At 57.7% G+C, this 8172-nt stretch overlaps 1 protein-coding gene across 1 annotated transcript in view; it reads left to right on the top strand.

The window, feature by feature from the left end:
* The first annotated feature begins 885 nt into the window (after positions 1–885).
* SYNE3 (spectrin repeat containing nuclear envelope family member 3) overlaps positions 886–8172 on the top strand; it is a 121529-nt gene continuing 114242 nt past the window's right edge. Inside the window, exon 1 of the mRNA XM_029073189.2 lies at positions 886–936. The gene's annotated coding sequence lies outside the window, so the exon portion shown is untranslated. The remainder of the gene's footprint in view (positions 937–8172) is intronic.

The raw sequence follows: 8172 nt of genomic DNA, 5'->3' as shown, positions 1-8172 counted from the left end.
CTCCTCTGGAAAATGGGGCTGAAGACTGGGAGCCCCAGGTGGGACAACCCGATTCCGCTGGGCCTACCCCAGCGCTTAGAACAGCGCTCGGCACATGGGAAGCGCTTAACCAATACCAACATCATTCAATATCAAGCTCCCGCCCTTAGCCCCGCCCCTCCAGCCCCGCCCACTGCATTCCGATCCGCGGGAGGGGTCCCTGGCCCCGCCCCCTCCAGGCCCCGCCCCCTCATCCGCTCCACGGGATTGGCCAGGCTCCCTCCCTCAGCCCCGCCCCTCCCCCCAGCCCCGCCCGCTTCGTTCCAATCCACGGGAGTGGCCAGGCGCTCGTCCGTAGCCCCGCCCCCTCCAAGCCCCGCCCCCTCATTCGCTCCACGGGATTGGCCAGGCTCCCTCCCTCAGCCCCGCCCCGCCCCCAGCCCCGCCCCTTTATTCAAAGTCACGGGAGAGGCCAGGCGCTCGTCCGTAGCCCCGCCCCCTCCAAGTCCCGCCCCCTCATTCGCTCCACGGGATTGGCCAGGCTCCCTCCCTCGGCCCCGCCCCCTCCATGCAAACCCACGGGCGTGTCCCCCGGCCCCGCCCCCTCCAGGCCCCGCCCCCTCATCCGCTCCAGGGGATTGGCCAGACTCCCGCCCTCGGCCCCGCCCCCCTCCCCCCCACCCCGCCCGCGGCATTCCAGTCCACGGGATTGGCCAGGCTCCCGCCCGTGGCCCCGCCCCCTCGCCAAGCCCCGCCCCCCTCCATGCAACCCACGGGCGCGTCCCCCGGCCCCGCCCCCTCCAGGCCCCGCCTCCCCCCGAATGGCCGCCCGTGATTGGCCCGGCTCCCGCCCTCGGCCCCGCCCCCCTGCTCCCGGCCCCGCCCCCTCCCTGCGCCCTTCTTCCCGGCCGGTTGCAGGACCTGTCAGCGGCGCCCACCGACTTCCCGTCCCGGCCGGTAAGATTCCCGCTCCCTTCCCGCTCCCTTCCCGCTCCCTTCCCCGTCATCAGCCGACCGCGGCTCGTCCCTTCCCCCTTCCCGCAAAAAAAGAAAACCCCCCCCAAAAGAGAAGCGAAAGCAAGGTTGGGGCATCTACTCAGGGTGGGAACCGCGGGCCGGGAAACTTGGAGGGTCGGCACAGAGGAAGAGCTGGGCGAACCCCCTCGTTTTGATTGTAATTAATACACCAACGGCCCCAACAACCAAAACCCGCTATCGTTCTTCTCTGCCGTCCGTGTCCGTCCCCGATTAATGATAAGAGTCAGGTCGGTATTCATTCTTTCATTCGGTCGTATTTATTAAGCGCTCACCGCGCGCAGAGCGCCGTGCCGAGCGCTCGGGCAAGTATTGATCCGTCTCCCGCTCTAGACTGTAAACTCTTTCGATTGCTATTGTTGCCTGTCCGCTCGCCCGGTCGACCGGGAGCCCGTTGTTGGGAAGGGATTGTCCCTATCCGTTGCCAGAATTTACTTTCCAAGGGCTCAGTACGGTGTTGTGCACACAGTCAGCGCTCTCTAAGTACCATCGGTTGCCGACTTGTTCATCCCAAGCGCTTAGTCCAGTGCTCTGCACGTAGTAAGCGCTCAATAAATACTATTGAAGGAATGAATGAATGAATGGATGGATGATATCGATGGTAATTAAGCACCGCTCGGTAGATGCCACCGGACGAAGGAAAGAAGCCCGTCGTGGGGAGGGGACGGGTCCGCCGGTCGATCGCACCCTCCCCGGCGCTCGGTACAGCGTTCTGCGCACGGTAAGCGGCGTGGCTCGGCGGCAAGAGCCCGGGCTCGGGAGTCAGAGGTCGCGGGTTCGAATCCCGCCACCCGTCAGCTGCGTGACTTCGGGCAGGTCCCTGCGCTTCTCGGCGCCTCGGTGACCTCATCCGGAAAACGGGGATGAAGACCGCGAGCCTCCCGTGGGGCGACCCGACGACCCCGGAGCGCTCGGAACAGTGCCCGACACGCGGGAGGCGCTCGACAGATAACCAACGTTATTGCGACGAGGACGATTTAGTAGGCGCTGGGCAGATAGGGTGGAATGGACGGCCTGGCCCAATTCCGTCGTATTTAATAATGATAATAGTGTTGGGATCGGTCAAGCGCTTCCTTGTGTGCAGAGCAATAATAATAATATAATAATAATGTTGGTATCCGTTAAGCGCTTACCATGTGCCGAGCACCGTTCTAAGCGCTGGGGTAGACGCGGGGGAATCAGGTCGTCCCACGTGGGGCTCACGGTCTTCATCCCCGTTTTACAGACCAGGGAACTGAGGCCCGGAGAAGTGAAGCGACTCGCCCCCGGTCACCCAGCCGACGAGGGGCAGAGCCGGGATTCGAACCCACGAACTCAGACTCCCAAGCCCGGGCTCTTGCCAGCGAGCCACGCTACATGTACGTGTCTCTTATTCTATTCATTTTGTCAACGACGCGGATCTATCTGTAATTCTATTTATTTATTCGGATGCCATCGATGTCCGCTTGTTTGGTTGTCTGTCTCCCCCCCTTCTAGACTGTGAGCCCGTCGTCGGGAAGGGATCGTCTCTATCTGCTGCCCGATTTTACTGTCCAAGCGCTTAGTACAGGGCTCTGCGCTCAATAGATGCGACTGGACGAGTGGATGGGTAATAATGATGGTATTTGTTAAGCACTCACCTCGTGCCGGGCACCGCTCCAAGTGCTGGGGTCGATGATGATGATGATGACGACGATGACATCCGTTAAGCGTTTACTACGTTCCGGGCAATGTAGTAAGCGCTGGAGTGGATACGAGCGGATCAGGTTGCACGGAGCCCGTGTCCCACGTGGGGCCCGCCGTCATTCGTTCGTTCACTCGGTCGTATTTATCCGTTCGGCCGTATTTATCGAGCGCTCACTGCGTGCAGGGCACTGGACGAAGCGCTTGGAAAGTACAAGTCGGCAACAAAGAGAGGCAATCCCTTCCCGCGCCGGGCTCGGAGTCGAGAGTGGGGGAGACGAGACGGACATCAAAACGGGTAAAAAGGCATCGATGTAAATCAAGAGCATTAGAGAGAGGTATATGTCCATGGGAACAGTAATCCCCGTTGGGCAGATGAGATCACTGAGGCCCGGGGAAGTGAAGCGATTTGCCCAGTGCCCCGCGGCGGACAGACGGCGGAAGCAGGATTAGGACCCGTGACCTTCCGACTCCCAGGCTCGGCCTCCCTCCGCTGCGTCAGGCCGCTTCCCCAACGAGGTCGTCAGGCGGTCCCACGTGGGGCTCGTAGTCTTAATCCCCTCTCTGGGGATGAGGGAACTGAGGCATAGAGAAGTCGGGCGGCTCGCCCGAGGTCCACACGGCAGGCAGGCGGCGGAGTCAGATTTAGAACCCCCGTCCTGTGACTCCCGAGCCCGGGCTCTTTCCGCTAGGCTACACCGCCGCCGGGGCAAACGCCGCGCGGAGCCCGCTGCGATCGTACTAGCTCGGAGACGCCCACCGAGGCCCAGCCGCCGCTCTCCTGCGGGATTGAGGCGTTCCCGGAGCCGGGAGAACGGTTTTTCGTTGTTGTCCTTTTTGGGATCCGGGGCCCTGCCGGACCCTTTGGTACAGGGGCGTCGGTTTATCGTTCGGCGAGGCTTCTATTATGGGGCGTTCTATCTCGCAGCTGGAGGGAGGGAGGGAGGGAGGGGAGGGGACGTCGTACACCCGGCGCTAATGACCCGTTGCCGTTCGGGAAAGGCCTGGTCTGACTCGGAGAATATCCGATGGGCCGCTCAAAGAGAAGAACAGCGGAAGAGCAGTTATCTCCCATCCCCGGCTCTTCGGAAAAGCAGTATCTCCTCGCCGGGGACGGTGGGAGTTGCGGTTGGCTTCCGGGGGGTTCCATTCCAGAGGCGAAGGGCGGGCGTCGTGGTGATCCCACCTTCTCTTCGTGGATATTAGATGTCTCCTAAGGCACGCCCCGGAAGGGTAGGAGGGCTCGAACCCACGTCCCGGGCCGCAGGGTCTCCTCCCTCCGTTGTTAAGTCAAGCGATGGGCCTGCCCAGAGGAGAGCACGGTTTTCAGGTACGGTAATGATGACTTTTCTTAAGCGCGGGTAAATGCCGGGGGAGAATCCCCAGGCTATCGACTGACGGGACGGATGGCCCCTTCGGAACGACGGGATTCGTTAAGCGCTCGCTACGTGTCCAGCGCTGTTCTGAGCGCCGGGGAAGATCCAAGGTAACCGGCTTGCCCCACTTGGGGCTCACAGTCTTCATCCCCATTTTTACAGACGAGGTAACCGAGGCACGGAGAAGTGACTTGCCCAAACGGACAGGTGGCGGAGCCGGGATTGGAACCCATGACCTCCGACTCCCAAACCCAGGCTCTTTCCAACAAGTCTCCTGCCTACCGGGGGGCTCACAGTGTAAAAGGGGAGAGAGGGGAACCAAAAAGAGGGGAGGATACAGGGGAAATCCGACAAAAGCGTCTGTTGGTGACAAGAAGAGAAGCAGCGTGGCTCAGTGGGAAGAGCTTTGGGGTCAGAGGTCGTGGGTTCGAATCCCAGCTCTGCCACTCGTCAGCTGGGTGACCGTGGGCAAGTCGCTTCACTTCTCTGGGCCCCAGTGACCTCACCTGGAAAATGGGGATGAAGACTGCGAGCCCCACGTGGGACAACCTGATTCCCCGGTGTCCCCCCCCAGCGCTTAGAACGGTGCTCGGCACGTAGTAGACGCTTAACAAATGCCAACGTTATTAAGAAGAGTAGCAAGCAGAGCGCACTGTCTCCCCATTCCTCGGAAACCTCCGGCGGTCCCCCGTTCCTCCCCCCATCTAGGAGAGACAACTCCGTCCGCTCTCGCCCTCTTGTTTCTCCGCTCTCTTCTCCCGCGGCCCGGCTCACGCTCTTCGTCGCCCTCAGGCCGGCCTGTTTACTGTGCTTTTTTAAAGAACGAAAATTGTGATCTTGGTCGGGCGCTCACAGCGTTCCGAGCACGGTACTAAATTCGGGGACCGATACAAGATACAGTTCCTGTCCCACGTGGAACTCCCAGTCCAAGGAGGGAGGGAGGACAGGCAAATTGTTTGCCCGTTTTACCGACGAGCAGACCGAGGCACAGAGAAGTGAAGCCATTTGCCCAACCAAGCTCACACGGGAGGCAGGTGGCAGAGCCGGCATGAATAATAATAATAATAATAATAATGATAATAATGTTGGTATTCGTTAAGCACTTACTATAATAATGTTGGTATTTGTTAAGCGCTTACTACGTGCCGAGCACTGTTCTAAGCGCTGGGGTAGATACGGGGGAAATCAGGTCGTCCCACGTGAGGCTCACGGTTAATCCCCATTTTACCGATGAGGGAACTGAGGCCCAGAGAAGTGAAGTGACTCGCCCACTGAGGCACAGAGAAGCGAAGTGACTTGCCCAAGGTCACACAGCTGACAGGCGGCAGAGCTGGTGGGATGAGAACTCACGACCTCTGACTCCCAAGCCCGTGCTCTTTCCACTGAGCCGCGCCGCTTCATTAGAACCCAGGTCCTCTGCCTCTCAGCCCCGGGCTCTTTCCACTAGGCCTCACCGCTTCTATCCTACTTCTTGTCTCTCCTGCTCCAACCTCTTGCAGCGCGGGCTCAGTGGAAAGCGCCCGGGCTTGGGAGTCAGAGGACATGCGTTCAGATCCCGGCTCTCCCACTTTCATTCGTCCATTAGTATCTCTTGAGCGCTTACTGTGTGCAGAGCACTGGACTGAGCGCTTGGAATTGTCAGCTGGGTGACTGTGGGCGAGTCACTTCACTTCTCCGGGCCTCGGTGACCTCATCTGGAAAATGGGGATGAAGACCGTGAGCCTCACGTGGGACGACCCGATGACCCTCTATCTCCCCCAGCGCTTAGAGCGGTGCTCTGCACATAGTCAGCGCTTAAGAAATACCGACATTATTATTATTATTGTTCACATCCTACACTTGTAGTGCCTCTCCCCTTTCTGTGCGTAGCCCCTTTTTCCTCTTCCTCCTACTTGTAAATCCTTTTAGCGTTTGTTTCCCCCTGTGGGCGTGGATCCCGTCTTCCAACTCCCGTTGTGTTTGTTCTTTTCCAAGTACTCAGCACAGTGGTCTGCACGGGGTAAGCGCGCAGGGAGTACCAGTGTTGACCCATTACCGCTGTACTCCCCCAAGTGCTTAGGGCAATGCTTCCACCCCCACTCCCACCGAAGGCCTCTACCGCAGCCCGGTCCCGCACACTTGGCTCCGGTCACACCGACCTACTTACTGTGGTTCGACCTCATTTCTCTCACCCGCGATCCCTTGCCCAGGCCTTCCCAGCTTTTCCTCAACTCCCTCCCCATTTTCCAAGTCCTTTTTATCATCCCGTCTCTTCCAGGAAGCCTTCCCTGACTTTATTCTCTCTCCCCCCGTCAGACTGACTTAAGTCCGTAACCCCGCTCCCTCTGATGCTCACTCCGCCCCCGCAGCCTTTATGTATCTAGCCTTCTTTTCTTTTATTTCCCCGCGCTGGAGTTTATTTTAATGGCCGTCTCCCCTGCTAGATGACAGGCTCCTCGAGAGCCGGGACTGTGCCTCAGTACTCTATTCTACTCTCCCGAGCGCCTAGTATAGTGCTCTGCCGACAGGAAGCGCTCAGTAAACGTGATCGATTAGTGGCGCTTTTGTGAATACCGTGGCCCGCCCGAAAGACAAATGGATTTTGGAGCAAATTAAACCAAAGCGGTCCTAGGAAGGCCAAATAACTTAGATTAGCATATTTTGGCCGCGTGATCGGGAGGACTAATTCTCTGGACAAGACGCCGATGCTAGGAAAAGTCCAGGGACAAGGTGGAAGAGGCAGACCGGCAGCTGGATGGATAGAGACCACAACAACGATAACGGAAGAGCTATTGGAAAGGTTGCAGATTATGGCGGAGGACAGGACGTTCTGGAGAAAGTATGTCCGTGGAGTCGCTATAAATCGGAAACGACTCAACGGCACTTCTTAATAATAATAATAATAATAATAGTGGCTGTCAAGCTACCTTGAGGGAGGCCTGAATGCTGATGATTTCTGGAGTACTGTGATTATTTCTAGTTCTCCTTTCAGCAGGGCATTGATCGTGCAGTTCATTCATTCGTTGTCGTATTTAATAATAATAATAATGTTGGTATTTGCTAAGCGCTATGTGCAGAGCACTGTTCTAAGCGCCGGGGTAGATCCAGGGTCATCGGGTTGTCCCACGTGAGGCTCACAGTCTTCATCCCCGTTTTACGGACGAGGTCACTGAGGCGCGGAGAAGTGAAGTGACTCGCCCACGGTCACGCAGCTGACAAGCGGCAGAGCCGGGATTCGAAACCATGACCTCTGACTCCCAAGCCCGGGCTCTTTCCACCGAGCCGAGCACTTGCTGCGTGTACAGCACTCTACTAAATGGTTGGGAGAGTACAGTACAACAATAAACAGACACATTCCCCGCCCACAACAAGCTTACAGTCTAGAAGTAGTGACGGTGATGGGCTAGGGCTATCGGGAAGCAATGTGGCCAAGTGGAAGAACCACTGGCTTGGGAGTCGGAAGACCTGGGTTCCGATTCCGGCTCCGCCACTTGCCCACTGTGTGACCTTGGACGGGTCGGTTAACTTCTCTGGGCCTCAGTTTCCTCATCTGTAAAATGGGGATTAAGCCCTACTTAGACTGTGAGCCCCATGTGGGATAGGGACTGTGTCCAACCTGATTGTCTTGTCTCTCCCCAGCCCTTAGCAAACCCCGTAATTATGATTAAAGCAAAGACGGCTGAACATCTCAGGGGACGTCACAGACTGCCTCAAGGCAGGTGGTGTTTAGTAAGCATATCCTCAGTTGTATTCCAAGTGCTTAGCGTAGTGCGCCGCGCCCAGCCGGGGCTCAATAAACTGATGGATTAAATTCCTCCACAGGTTGAGCTTCTCCGTCCAACTTCCCGTGGGCCGGTGGTGTTTATAATGTCACACGACTCCCATCAGCCTTCCTATTTGTCAGTCTAATTAGGTCATGGAGATTTGCCCTTTGTTTTCCAAACGAAATCCATTCAAGTGAGGTAGGAATAGACCTCTGACCCCTTGCTTACATCCTGGGCCTACCTTCCTTGGTCCTATCTGACAGACCTCCAGTCTCCCCATTTTCAAAGCCCAGTTAAAATCATATCTCCTCCAATCGATGAGTGGTATTTATTGAGCGCTTACCAGGAGCAGAGCACTGTATTAAGGGCTTGGGAGG

This window comes from Ornithorhynchus anatinus, chromosome 1, assembly GCF_004115215.2.
Source record: "Ornithorhynchus anatinus isolate Pmale09 chromosome 1, mOrnAna1.pri.v4, whole genome shotgun sequence".
NCBI classification, from domain to species: domain Eukaryota; kingdom Metazoa; phylum Chordata; class Mammalia; order Monotremata; family Ornithorhynchidae; genus Ornithorhynchus; species Ornithorhynchus anatinus.
This window is presented reverse-complemented; position numbering and strand designations above follow the sequence as displayed.